General features: G+C 59.9%; 1 long non-coding RNA gene across 1 annotated transcript; it reads right to left on the bottom strand.

Annotated features, from left to right (window-relative positions):
• Positions 1-1,739: 1,739 nt before the first annotated feature.
• LOC149125770 (uncharacterized) lies at positions 1,740-7,248 on the bottom strand. The gene is made up of 3 exons (XR_016236768.1): positions 6,578-7,248; positions 3,229-3,383; positions 1,740-2,160 (listed from the first exon to the last, which is right to left on the bottom strand). It is a non-coding gene; the product is annotated as an uncharacterized LOC149125770 (long non-coding RNA).
• Positions 7,249-14,463: the final 7,215 nt, after the last annotated feature.

Below are 14,463 nucleotides of genomic sequence, written 5' to 3' on the forward strand. Positions count from 1 at the left end.
AGCTAATCCCCCTCTCTGACGGCCACTAATTGGAAAGCCGGGAAGGTCTGTCCACCCAGGCTCACGGCATCTCCCAGGGTCCTGTGAACCCTTGGGTCCTAACGGTGAAGAAACCTTTGACAGGCTGATCGGAAAGGCTCGGATGTTAGTTCTTTCGTTTAATTATTAATTTTCATTTTATTTGGAAGGCAGACAGAGATCTTCCCTCTGCTGGTTCACTCCAAACAGCCACAACAGCTGGGGCTGGGCCAAGCTAAAGCCAGGAGTCCAGAACCCAGCCTGGGTCTCCCATGCGGGTGCCAGGGAACCAAGCACTTGAGCCCTCACTGCCACTTCCCAGGTCGTGCGTGAGTGGGAAGCAGAGGGGCCGGGACTCATCAGATGCTGCAATGTGGGATGCAGGTACCCTAGGTGGCATCTTTTTATTATTATTATTATTTATTTATTTATTTAAAAGGCAGAGAGTTAGAGAGAGAGAGAGAGAGAGAGAGAGAGAGAGAGAGAATCTTCCATCTTCTGGTTCACTCCCCAAATGGCTGCAACAGCTGGAGCTGGGCCAATCCAAAGCGAGGAGCCAGGAGCTCCTTCTGGGTCTCCCACATGGGTGCAGGGGCCCAAGGACTTGAACTATATTTTCAGCTTCTGTCCCAGGCATCTTCCATCCGCTGGTTCACTCCTTAGCTGGCTGCAATGGCCAGGGCTGGACCAGACAGAAGCCAGGAGCCAGGAGCTTCTTCCAGGTCTCCCACATGGGTTCAGGGGCCCAAGCATTTGAGCCACCCCTCCACTGTTTTCCCGGGTGCATTAGCAGGGAGCTGGATCGGAAGTGGAGCAGCTGAGTCTTGACCCAGCGCCTACATGGGATGCCAGCATTGCAGGTCGCAGCTTTACCCGCCACGCCATCGCGGCAGCGCCCCAAGCGGCATCTTCCCCACTGCTCCAAACACCCTCCCTGTGGATGTGAGGGGCTTTGACTCATGATTCCTCTTCCTCAGTTCCTCCGTCTGTAACGTGAGAGGGTCTTAGGGCCCAAACACGCCCAAGCTCCTTCCAAACATCACTTTGCAAAGCACCCTGGGAGGAGCGGGCTGAAGCCAAGGCAGGGAGTCCGCAGCACCTCTTTGGGACAAGCTCTCAGGAAAAGCCTCATCCTTGCACAGAAGCTGGAGCGCTCCCAGGACAGACTTGAAAGAAGACGAGGAGGCGAGGAGGGAGGCTGGGGTGAGAGGAGCTGAGGAGCTCAGAGCACTGAGACGGGAGGAGTCGGCAGCCAGGACAGGGTGGGGGGCGCCGAGGGTATGGACAGGGACAAAGGGCGTGGAAGGCGTCTCTGACTCTCTCGGGTGAGGTGCAGGCTGGCGGTTCAGGGGAGGGACTCTGCCCTGTCTCGCTTCAGACAGAAAAGATATTAACAGAGCAAACACAGCCCAGGCGAGCACGCTGCTCACTTCGAAATGAGCAGAAAATGCCATTTCTGGGAAGACGCGCGCTTGCCACCGCGGCGGAGTAGGAGGTGAGCAGAGACGCGTCTCCTTTTTCTGGGAGAGGCGTTCTCGCCTCCTGGGTCCCCTGCCACCAGCCACGCTCCGCCCCCCGCCTGCCCGGTGAGAAGTCAGCTAGGGAGGCTGCATCCCAAGGTGCTCACTGCAGGCTGCTGGGGTGGTGCCCAGGGGGAGCAGGAGGCCGATGGCCGTGGGGAGGGGGAGCCCCTCCAGGAGGTGTCAAAAGGCTCATGGAAAACAGAACTAAAAGGCGTTTATTTTGGCAAAATGCAGGCATGCCAGGGGGGTCTTCAAAATCGTCTGTAGAAAATGCATATTAGGGGGAAAAACTATACATAGATTTCAAGTGTTTTTGCACTAAAATAAAACTTCTCTTCCAACTCCATTTTCTCATGAGCTTTTGGAAGTACTCTCAGTGGGCTAAGGCCTGAATGAGGAGCTGACTGAAGGACGGGGAGGAGTGTTTGCGGCAGAGGTCACAGCAGGTGCAAAGGTCACGCGCCACAGCAACGCGCAGACGTGACGGATGAGACGAATGACTGTGAGAACAGGGGCGTGGGCATTGAGCCCAGAGGTTCAGGTGCCGTGGCCCATGTCTGAACGCCTGGGCTCCGAGCCCTGCCCTGGCTCCTGACTGCAGCTTCCTGCTAGTGCAGACCTGGGAGGGAGCAGCAATGGCACAAGCAGTCGATTCCCCACCACTGAAATGGGAGCCCTGGGAGCCCTGCCCCGAGTTCCCAGCACCTGGCCCTGGCCCCAGCCCAGCCCTGGCCATTGTGGGCGTTTGGGGAGTGGACCAGCAGGTGGGAGAGTCCTCTCCCCCCTCCTCATCCTCTCTCTCTCTCTTTCTCTCTCTCTCTTTCTCTCCCTCTCTCTCTCTCTCAGTAAAAATTAAAGAAAAAAGTTGTAAGCATACCGCAATAGTAAATTGTAATGCTTGCTGAACATGATGTACTATCAGCTCTTTTAGGCTTTTTACTTAAAGTATTTCATTTCATCTTGACGACAGACCAAAGAGTGAGTGAAGTGTGTTGGTTGGAACTGGCTTCACCAACTCAAACTGGCTTAACCAAGAGGGAAATGCCATGGCTCACAAAAATGGGGAAAATGGAGAAAACCAGCTTCAGGCAGAGCTATGTCCAGTTAGGTCACTGGAGATCTCTCTCTCTCTCTCTCTTTCTCTCTTTCTCTCTCTCTCTCTCTCTCCCTCCCTCCCTCCCTCCCTCCCCTCTGCTAACTGGACTCCCGTTTCCCTCTCCCTTTGCCGTGGGCCCCTTGGGGCGAGTCCCAACCATGACAGCCCCCAGTCCATGTTTTCCCCCTCAGTGCCTCCAGGGCAGAGAGAGCTGCTCCTCTCGGCTCAGCCGCTTGCTCCCCGGTGGCCCCATCACCGGTAAGGGAGTGGGCACTGGCCTGCACCTGAGCCCTTTGCTCCCATCTCCGGAGTCAAGGCAGGGCGGTGTCTGGGACCCCGGCTGGGTGGCCAGCAGTGCCCTGAAGATTGAGTGTGTGTGGTGGGGTCCACTTGCCAAAGCAGGGATGGGGAGGCACTGAGTGGACACACGCAGCAGACACCATCATCATCCCAATCTAACAATGAGCAAGCTAAGTCTCAGAGGGCGGAGCCTCAAACCCACCTGGGCCAACTCAAAACCCCCAGACCCCTCCCGCTCGGTCTCCTAACTGTTCAGCCAGCCCCTACACCCAAGCCTCCCTCATGACTCACCTGGGAGGGAGGGTCCCGGGGCTCAGCTGTGCAGACCCCTGGGGCGCTGTGGTTTACAGACCTCGCCTTCCCCGTGGGTTTAGCAGGAAGCTGCTTCTTTTGCCCTCCGCAGAGCGGCTTCCAGCGGTCTGAGCAGAACTGAGGGTGAGCGCCGCCTAGGAGAGGAGAGAGGGACCACAGCTGCAGTCACCAGGGGCAACCTCAGCCAAGGGCGGTGCCCAGCTGTGATGCCTGTCATCCGAATGCGCTCCCCACCCAAACGCGCCGTGCACAGCCTTTGCAGGGTCTCCCAGCTACTTCCCCAGGGCCACGGCCCCCTGCCTGGCCCAACCTGTCCATTTCCCTTAGGGGTGGTTTGCCATCATCACACCTGGGAAGACCTTGGTGAGTCCCGTGAGTCCCGCATGGTTCATTAAGCAGATGAGAGGCCAGCCTAGGGAGGCACAGGCCACGTCTTAACTGCGGAGCCAAATGCCCGCCCCATCGTTCAGCTGTCTTGAGACAAGGACAGGTGATCTGGAATCTCCTGGCTTTCACAGGGGCCATGAGTGGCCCAGCGCTTGCCGTTGGAAGGGGCCCCAGGAAGCAGACGGGCAAGGACTGGATTTGGGCATCTGGGCTCAGCCACGTGGTGGAGCCTCATTACCAGCGAAACCTGGGGCTGCCAAGCTACGGGGACGCTGCAGGGTGGCAGAGTTGGCGATGTGGCCACCCTGGGGAGTCTCCCAGGATAGGATGCCCGAGGGAAGGCAGGAACTGACCAAGACGGAAGGCTGCTGGTTTGGCTGTTCCAGTGGCCCGGGTGAGCCCCTGTTGCAATCCCCATGCTTGCCTGGGGACTGGGGTCCAAGAAGGAGCATGGGGAGGGAGGTGGCTGATGGTGCTGTAGCCACCCTGGGAAGGGCCTGGAGCTCCAAAGGTGGGAACAGACTCCTCCCATGGGGGGGATGGGGCGGGGTGCATGTGTTTAGGGGCGGTCACTCTGGAGAAGGAGCCGGAACCGGAGGGCTTGAGGCTGGAAGGGAAGTGCGTGGCAGGAGACAGGGCTCAGGGTTGGGCGCAGCCCTGCTCTGCCTGTCTCCAGCCTGGTGATTTGGACAGGGCCCTCGGCCACTCTGGGGCTGCCTCCACTGTCAGCTGGGGGTCACGGGCCCTGCCCTGCGGGCTGACGGGAGAACTGGGTTTGATGAGCTGTTTCAAGTGCTGGGTCCTTAGCAAGTAGCAAAACCGACTGTGGCCATCACGGCTGTCATTGTGGAAACCGTCCTGGGGGCAGACCTTCACCCCAGCTCCTGCCCTCCCTGCATCCCAGAAGCGGCTGGAGCAGGACAGAACCCAGAACCAGACAGCGACTCCCTGGAGGCCAAAGAAGTTAGATCAGGGGCTGACTCGCGGCTCCGGGGAGGGAGCGGCTGGCAGAGGTGCCCTGCCACTCCACCTGTCACCACAGGCCGGGGGACCTTGTGAAAGCCCCCTCCCCTGAACAGATAGACAGACGGGGTGGCCTGGATGACCACCAGGGCACGCCTACCAGCAGCTCGCAGGTCGGTGACTGCCCTGCAGGTGCCCCAGCCCCCAGCCTGTGCTCTGAGGCTCTCATTCCTGCACGTCCATGCTGCTCCAAAGCCAGCACCCGCATCCCCTGAGGGAGGCCTGTGCCCCCGCGTCACCCTGGGCCCTCTGAACTGCAAAGGCTGCAGCTCCAGGCCTGGGGCCGGGTCACTGGGGGTCACAATCACATCACCCGGCAGCTGGGAGGACTGAGTGACGTCCCTCAGAGGATGCGGCACGGCCTGTCCAGATCCTTCAGAGCAGGAAGGATCGCCTGGACCCATCGTGCCAGCCTCTCGCAGCAGCTCACAGGGCCACAGCCAGGGCCAGGGCCAGGCCGTGAGTCCAGGGCTCCAGGCTCCCAGGCCAGTGCTCACTGATCCCACCCCAGCCCCAGGCGATCCCTGTCATCTCACAGGTGGCTCTTCCTGAAATGAACAGCACAGGGAGGGCAAAGTCACCACCTGGAGGGAGGAGAGAGGCCAGCAGGGTGGGTGGGCCCGCCCCCCCACCCAGCCCCGCCCCCAGCCCCGCCCCGCCTCTTCCTGGGCTGCTCAGAAGCTGAAACTCAAGGGCAGTTAGCTTTGCCTCTTTAGGCTTCCATAAATGTCGCCTGCGAGCACCAGCTGGCGGATCCGCGCTTCGCGCACAGTCGCTGGTCTGATTGTCTCAACGACTCCATGCATCTACATTAAAATATATGTACGGCTCGTAATGAATAAATGCTGGCACATCACGGCCATTGCTGATCTGTTTACTTCAAGCCAAACTTGCCTCTTCTGAGAGCTTGCTCTTTGTGTGGGGGGGGGAGAGGGGGGAGGGTCCCAGAACTTTCCAGGCTGCTGCGGAGGCTCTTGCTGGGCCCTTCCCTTCGGGCACCCACCCCGCCAGCCAGATGAGAGCAGTGGGGATGCACCTTTAAGACATGAAGTCCGGGGCATCCCCACAGCCCTGTCGATGGCCTCACTGTCCCAGCCCCCAGACTGGACACCTTCTGTCTGCCACGGCCCCTTCAGCTGGCAGTGACGGAACCCTCTCCCCTCGGCCCCAGCCCCGTCTCTCCCGGAACCCAGCCTTCTCTTCTCCCTGGCACCACTGGCCTTGATCTTAGGGACCGCATGTGCCTCCGGCTTCCCTGCCCTGTCCGTCACTCCTGCGCCACGCCCACCGCCCTGAGCACGACCTTTCTCACCCGGTCTCCGCAGAGCTCCCGCCGCATCAAGGTCAAGGCCAAACACTTTTGTGTGGGTCTGGAGACCCAGCCCTTGCCCCCTGCCTGCCTCAGGGACAGGACACACTTGGCAAGGCTCTTCCCTTGGACGCAGGCCATGCCCCCCGTGCCAGCTCAGTGGTAGAAACTGGTGGCTCTGATCCAGGTGCCCAGGAGCCCTTCTGAGTCACCCCGCCTGCTTGTCCCTTGAGTAACTCTGAAGTTAGGAGTGGAAGGAGGCACTGGCCCCCCGCTGGGGGCGGGGAAGGCTCAGCCCACGATCCAGGGCACAGTGGGAAGATGAGGCCCTGACGGCTGCCAGGCAGGCTCCTGGCTCCTTCCTCTGCCGAGTGCAAGACTTTGAACTGCAAGTGCCGCTTTGCGATCTGGCTACAGGGACAGGGCTCCCCGCCCGGGATGAGGCCCGAGGGACAGGGCTCCCCGCCCGGGATGAGCCGGACACAGAGGACCCAGGCTGCAGAGAGGAAGATGCTGGTTGGCTACAGAAAGATCCCATCCCTGCTGGAGCCGGGGCTGACCATGTAGAAACGCCCCTGCTCTCCCTATCATCCCTCCAGCTCCGCTCACCTTCCGGGTATTTCCAGAAATCTCTGAGGAAGACCTGCGGCTGAGAGCAGTTGCTTGCCCGTCTGGCCGTCGGAGGCTGTGCCGCCTCACCCAGGGCCTGCCTGGGAATCCCGCCGCAGAGGGACTGCTGGCTCTGCCCTGGGCAGGATGGGCGCCCCCTGCACCGGGGTGAGGCGGGAAGCAGGTGTGGTCTCTCCTTCCTGCCCCTAGGGGGCTCCACAGCGGCCGTGCGCTCCCAGCTGCTGGCTCCCGGTGTTTTCTCTGTTCTAATTAACATCCCTGAGAATCAAACCCAAACCCCGACAAGAGCTGGCTCCCCTGAGAGCATTCCAGCTCAAACACTGATTAAATATGAAATGGCTCCCGTCCTCGGGGCCGAGCGGGGAGGCACAGGCCCGAGATGGAAGCTGTAATTACCAGCTGATTATGCAGCGTGAGTTATTAAAAGATAAAACAAGCCGAAAACCAACATCTCCCAAATAAAAACAATTAACCACACGCCCGGCCCGTTCAGCTCTCCTTAAAGAGACAGGGCCTTTTCTGTTCCATTCTCTCTTCCCGGTCTGTGGTCACAGGTGTTCACCTGCTGTGTGCCGGGCAGGTGCGGGAAGCGAGGTAAGGAGGAAGCAAGTGAGACAAGGTTCCCCCTCCTGGGGCTCATAGTCAAGAGGAGGCATGGCTTTTTGTGAGGAATCACACAGAGGGTTGTGTGACTAGCCCTTGGGCAGGACCACGTGTGCCATGCACAGGGACCTTGTGGGAGGATAATGGGGGGACTCACTCACAGCGGGGGGAGTCTTGGAGCTGTTGTGTCAGTGGAGACCCGAAAGGAAATGGTTAGCTGAAGAGTGGGGGCCAGAGTGACCTATAGAGCAGAAGCAGCATGTGCAAAGGCCCTGGGGTAGGACAGAGGGACTGAAGAAGTGTGCTGGGCAGTGTGTGCTGAGCAGAGAGAGGAGGCGGCAGCTAGGCGCTGAGGTCCCAACGCAGCTGGCTTTACTTAAGGATCTTGGAGTGGCATGAAATACCTCTAAGTGAAGGGGTGACCTGGTGGGCTTTACTTTGTAAAATGAACCCCAGCTCCCCTGTGACTGACAGAGGGGAAGCAGGAGGCCCTGTGAGCCAGCTGAGGGGCCGTCCAGGCGGCCTGGGCTTGAGCAGTAGCTGCAGGGGCAGAGCCAGCAGGTGGCTTGGGTAGAAGCACCCCACATCCCGGCACTCGGCCCCTAAGCTCTGCCTTGCACAGTGTGCCAGCACGAGACTGAGCTCAGCCAAGTCCGTCGCCACTTTACAACGAGGATCGTCCTGTCTCGCGTGACTGCCTAAGAGCTCGTCGGAGCTGCCTTCACCACCCAAACGTGAACAGAACGGGAAAGTCGTCCGACTCTAAATGGAGTCACGTGTGTCAGTCCCAGTAAAAGACAGATGCATGGAGCCAGGAGCTGACAATCAAGGGTTCTCAGGCATGAATGCCTGATGAGAGCCCTCAGCAAGGCCGAGGCAGGCACCAGGGTGTCCGCTCGGAGCCACCGCACCCTGTGCAGCCAGCACTTCCTCACGGCGCCTGCCCGGCAGGTGTCTGTGCGACCGTGGGCGGACGCCACGCTGGGGATTCACCACTGTGCCTCGGAGTCTCGTTTCCGGGGATCTGATGTAACCCTGCTCGGGTTTGCCTCTAGCACCCCCCCGGCCTCAGCCCCTTTGGATGCACCCGCAGAACACTCGCTCTGCCTGCGTGGACATCGCTTGCTTTAGGGGAGCTCTCGCTGTGTTTTCTCGAGGGTGGTGTTTTTGGCTTTGATTGACACATGTTCTGTTGAGGTCGCGTGTCCAGCCGCAGCTGCCCCTACGCAGCGATTCCAGCTCCCACTGGGCAGCCCCCGGCCCTCAGCCTCCAGATCTCTCTGCCCTGGCTCCCACCAGGTGAGCCGGCTCCCAGGCTCTGGGGAAGCTCCGTGGCCTCTTGTCTGTGGCACTGCTGTGGCTCCCACGCGTGTTGGTGGGGTCATTGAGGAAATGAGTTGTTGTTTGTAGCTCAGAATTCGGCACGTCCAAGGGTGCAGTGCTGGTCCCAGCATGGCGCGGGGCGAGGGCCTTCCTGCAGGGTCACGACACAGCAGAGGGTGTCACGTGGGGAGCCAGAGTGTCCTCTCTCAGGGCTGTCCCCTTCTCTTCCACAACCCCATGGGTCTAGGGCCCCGCCCCCATGGCGTCATTGAGCCTTAATTACCTCCCAGGGGCCCCAGCTCTGAAGCCAGAGTCAGATTCCGTTTCCATGCCCTTCACACCCCGCAGTGGGGTGGTCACGCCGTCACGCCATCACTCCGCAGCACCTTGGCGGCTCCTGCTTGCCTCCTCCCGCCTCGGGCTCCTGGGTGGCCGCTTCCCGGCACTGTCCCCGCCATCTGAGTCCCTGGGGACACAACTCCATTGCTGACTGCACCTTGACTCAGAGAGGCCTGGAGCGCGAGTGAGGCTTCCCCGGGCCCTGCCTCCTCCCACGCCCACTCCCTGGCTACCGGCAGTGGCAGAGGAGGAGTTAGAGGGGGAGAGCCAGTCCAGCTCTGTCACCTTCCCTGCCCTGACCGTGGCCCTGGCTTGGGAAGCGCGGCAGGTCCCGGAGAGGCAGCGGAGGTGGGCTGGCACGGAAGGGTCAGCGCTCGCTCCCGGCAACAGGGGCTCTCAAGGAGCGTTGCTTCTCAGTGGTTTAGCCCAAGGCCAGGGCAGTGGACGACTGAGTTCCACCGGGAGGTGAGCGGCGCTTCAGGGGGATTTCCTTCTGGAGCTGGGCAGACGTGGGGGCCCCTATCGGGGGGCAGCAGGAGGGCAGGAGTGGGGAAGGCTCAGGGCCACTGAGAGAGCTGGTGCGCCTGGGACAACAGGTCCCACGGTGAGTCTGGGTCCCGGAAAAGCAGACCTGGGTGAGCCAGAAAGACGGGCGAGAATAAAGCCCGGGAATCCCCCACCAGAGAGGCTGGGGCCGAGCGCTTCCGGGGCAACGCACGGCGCCGGGCTGGGACAGCAGGCCAGCGGGGCGTGGGTGCCGAGCGTCACGCTCCAGAGCCCACCGCCTCGGATTACTAATAAGCCTTAGGCGAGCAGAATAACAAAACCGCAACTTCTGAAGGAAACTTAGGGACTCACGGTCTTAGCACGATTGAGTTGTGGGGGCCCAGAATTTGAGGATTTTAACGGCAATAACGAGGTCGAATCTCAGATGGCTCAGGAGTGTCACAACCCAGTCCGCTCCGGGTGTGACAGCACGCACACTGCGCAGTGCTGTGTACACATCGTGTCCTCCGGTCTCCATGACAACCCTGGGAAGCAGGGCCTCATCCTGCCTGAGTTTCCAGGTGACGACAGCAAGGCTCAGGGAGGCGGGCCGGCAGCTGAAGGTGACACAGGTGCAGGCCACGTGGCCAGGCCTCCCCAGGGCTCTCAGCCAGAAAGCCCCGCCCTCAGCCTCTGGGCTGCTCTGCCTCCTGCGAGGCCCCCTCCTGAGTGCTCACCTGGCCTCTGCGTTCCTGCAGCCAGGGGAGCTCAGGACACCCCCCCCCCAGGGCCGCCCCCGCCCCAGCTGTGGCCACGTGGCTCCTTCCAGGGCTCTGCCCCTGGGCCCCACAGCTGCCCCGGGAAGCCCCGCAGAAGGCAAACCTCCACCCAGGCCCCTGTGGGGAGAGGGAGCCGCTGCCCCAGGTGGAGCCGCACTGGCACCGGGGACGAGAGCGGGGTGAGGAGAGCCCCAGACGCGCCCGACCTCGGGAGGTGGTCACCCAGAGAGGGCACACGTGGAGACAGCAGAGCGGACACAGGAGAACCAAGCCCAAGCTGCAGTGTGGATCTGATTCAGAACCACGGCCCCCACAGGCAGGATGGTGCTGATGAGCCCAGAGTCTGGCACAGCGGCCGGCACTGTGGTGTAGCTGGTTCAGCTTCCACCTGCAGCGCCAACATCCCTTATGGGCTCAGGTTCATGTCCAGGCTGCTCCACTTCTGATGCAGCTCCCTGCTAATGCGCCTGAGAAAGCAGCAAAAGATGACCCAAGTGCTAATACCCCTGCCACCACATGGGAGACCTGGGTGAAGCTTCTGGCTCCTGACGTCAGCCTGGCCCAGCTGCAGCCATTGAGGTCATTTGGGGAATGAACCAGCAGATGGAAGGCCTCTCTCTCTGTCTCTCCTTTCTCTCTGTAACTCTGCCTCTCAAATAAATAAATCAATCTTATTTCTTTTTAAAGAGGCCTGGCTAGTCCCCTTTGCCCGTGGGAGCCACCTGCACCCAGAGCGGCCGTTCCCTTTGTGGGAGGCCTGGGGAATCGCCACGGCACTGAAGGGTCTCACCACGTCCTCAGGAGGCCGACAGCTGGCTCAGGGCCAGCAACCGCGGACTCGTGCCGATCTTACTGGGTGATTCTGGAAGACTCCTTCCCCGTTCTTGTCTTTTATTTGGCTTTTGTTTTGTGATCATGACTGATTCACAGGAAGCTGTGGGAAAATGCCCTTCCCCCGGTTTCCCCTGGGGCTGACCACTTACGGAACTCTAGTGGGATGGAAAAACCAGCTAACGGATAGGGATGCAATTCGTGCGCACAGTTCCACGCCATGTGATCACGTGGAGATCTGCACAATCGCATTGCAATCACATCAGAACCACTCCCCCATTCTACCCATCTGTAGTCACCTCCGTCTCCTCACCAGCCCATAGCTCCCGTCCCTGTAACTGCCGCTCTGTTTCCCACGTCCCCAGCTGTGTCATTCCAACAATGTTGCGTAAATGAACCACACGGACACTGCCTTTCAGCCGGGACCTGTTCTCTACTCAGCCCTGGAGATCCACCCAGTATCAAAGTTTGCTCCTCTTGTCTGAGTTGCGTTGCGTGGCACAAATGCGTGTCCTTGTCCTGTGGACTGTGAATGCTACGTCTTTCTCCCCCCTCCCCCACACCCAGCCCCTGTTCCCATCTCACCTACTGGTCATGTTAGTAACTGCAGCTCCTTGCTTCTGGTGCAGGAGCCACCACCCAGCCTCGGTTCCTCCAGGGCATTCCCAGGGGGTGGCACCCAGTGTAACACCCCACCCCCCACCATCCACTTTCTATGGAGGCAGCTCAGGCATTTGACTGTTGCGAGAACTGGCCAGCACCTAGCAGCCTTGTGAGATAGTGATGCCCCATGGCCCCCAGATGGCCCCAGGTCAATGAATTGTTTTGGGGGCCAGCGTTCAACATCTGCATGTTAGGACACAAACTGCACCCAGGCCACAGCAGGGAGTGGGGGTGGGAGTCCAGCTTGCGAGCACCCACTCTGGGCCTGTGGAGCAGTATTCCCACGGCTCTGCCAGGCACCTGGTAAGGGGCATATTCACTTCCACTTTACAGAGGAGGAAACTGAGGCTCGGAGAGGTCTCCCAGCTGTCACGGGCCTGAGAGCAAAATCCGTGCTCCTGGGAAGCGGCCTGGCCGTGGCCCATTCAGGGTTCAGAAGCTGTGGAAGAAGCTGGTGGGGTGGGGGATCCGACATGGTGGGGTTGGAAGGTCGGATTTGGTCACACAGGCACAGCTGGTAGCCAGCGACCTCTGGGTCTCACTGGCTCGCAGGCAGGATGGTTCGATCAACATTTTATTTTTTTAAAATATTTATTTATTTGCAAAGTAGGGTGGTAGAAAGAGGGAGAGAGAGAGAGAAAGAGAGAGAGCAAGCGCTTCCCTCTACAGATTTCACTCCTCAAATGCCTACAACAGCTGGGGCTGGGCCAGGTCAAAGCCAGGAGCCATGAACTCAATCTGGGTCTCCCACGTGGGTTCAGGGCCCTAAGGATTTGGACCATCCTCTGCTGCTGTCCCAGGCAGCTGGATGGGAAGTGGAGCAGCTGGGACTTGAACTGGCGCTCTGATATGGGTGCCAGCACTGGTTTAATCTGTTGCCCCACAATACCTACCTCTCAGTCGAAATTGTTCGATGTGAATATCAAGAGAAGCTTCCAGATTTTAAATATCAGTCTTCATCTTTGGGCTTTTCCTGAAAAAGCAGAAAATGTGGCCCCTGGGGGTACCCCATTTCCTGTCCCTGGGATTGGGGCTGCCAACAGGGTACCCCCACTTCCTGTGCCTGGGGTTGGGGCTGCCAGCGCTGTCCCCCTTGGATGGGATAGGTGTTTTCCAGCTTGCGACGGCCCAGGCGCAGTTCCCCTTGTGGGTCCCCGTTGGACGGTCAGAATAAGGGAAGCTCGGCTGCAGCCAGGACCCCAGATCCCAGACTGTGGCCCTGGGGTGCTGTCTAGGAGGGCTGAGCTCCATGCAGATGTCTGGGGATTGAGGCTGCCACCATGGCCCCGTCCTCAGAACGCGGGGTCTCCTAGGGCGTGGCAGGGTCTTGTGCTGGAAATCAGATGCCCAGGCCCGGGAGGGCTGCGTCTGCACCTCCGAGTGTCCCTCTGACCGCCGCCGGTGGACAGTGGATTCCACCACTCCTCCAGGGGCGGAGCTGTCCCCAGTGCTCCAGGAGGAGTGGAAACAGAAGGCTCTGACCTGTGGAGAGTGACGCTGTTGGCAGGGGTCCTGACAGCACCTCCCTGGGGTGGGCGTTGCAATCCCCACGTGACTCAGGGGAAACCGAGGCATGGAGCCATGAGCCCAGGCCATGTGGTTCCAAAGTTTTTCTTAATCCCTGCAATGCAGCAAGGAGGAAAGAAGCGAGAGTGACGGTAGCTCCGGCCAAGAAGGGGAGAACAGCGTGACCAGGCGAGCAAGCATGTCTGTGCGTGTGTTTACACATGTGTGTGTGCATGTATGTTTAAAGGGCGCACGGGGGACCAGGTTGTGGTACAGTGGGTGAAGCCACTGCTTGGGACACCAGCCTCCCATGTTGGAGCGCTGGTTCCAGTCCCGGCTCCTCTACTTCTGATACAGCCGCTTGCTAACGTGCCTGGGAAAGCAGCGGAGGACGGCCCGAGTGCTCCGGCTCCCGGCTTCAGCCTGGGCCAGCCCCGGGCCAGCCCTGGCCATCTGGAGAATGAGCACGCAGACCGACGATCTCTCTGTCTCTCTCTGTGTTTCTGTGTGAGTGTGTGTGTCGCTCTGCCTTTCAAATAAGTCAATCTTTTTTTTTTTTTTTTTTTTTTTTTTTTTGAGCACTTGGTTATCCAGGTCTGGACAAATACTCGCTGAGCCCCCGCTGTGTGTCAGGCTGTGTTCTGGGGAGGCCAGGACTACTGCACCAGAGAAGAGGGGCCTGGGCACATGGCAGCGGGCGGCAGGCCAGGGCAGGCGGGACTGGGCTTGGCCTCTGATGGAGCCCCGGCAGCTTCTGGTCGCTGTGAGGCCTCCGGGAGCCTGGCTATCACCGGATGATCGCGTGGCCAGGAAGCAGCCATGGTGGGCAAGGGCTCTAGCGACCAAAACACCCGAGCCTGTGAAACATCACTGCTCGCGATGCCCTGACCCCACCTGTGGGATCTGCCCCGAGGGAGCGGTCAGGGCCTGGGCAGAGGGCGTCCCAGGCTCCTCACAGCCTGCTGCGTGTGCCCTGCTCAGAGTGCGTGAGTCCAGCACGCGGAGGTAAGTGCAATCACGGAGCTGTTAACATCGCGCTTTTGAGGAATTGTCGGTGATGTAGGGAAATGCTGATGATATACGGGGAGTTAAAAAAATCCTGAATAGCTGAATAAATTGTAGGATCCCAATTACATAAAATGCCATATGTGCAGTGAAAGATAAGGAGGATGGGGGAAGAGAATGTGCAGAGAGGTCAGGAAGGGGGAGAGGAGGGAGGGGGAAGAGGGGATGTGGGGAGGGAGGAGCAGATAAGGAGGAGGGGGAGGGGAGGCGAGGGGAGGGGAGATGCTGCCTCTGTTCTGAGCATTTGCTCTGTGACCCATAGGGAGGCAC

The sequence above is a fragment of the Oryctolagus cuniculus genome, chromosome 7 (assembly GCF_051225735.1).
Source record: "Oryctolagus cuniculus isolate XC-2025 breed Fujian yellow rabbit chromosome 7, ASM5122573v1, whole genome shotgun sequence".
Classification (NCBI taxonomy): Eukaryota; Metazoa; Chordata; class Mammalia; order Lagomorpha; family Leporidae; genus Oryctolagus; species Oryctolagus cuniculus.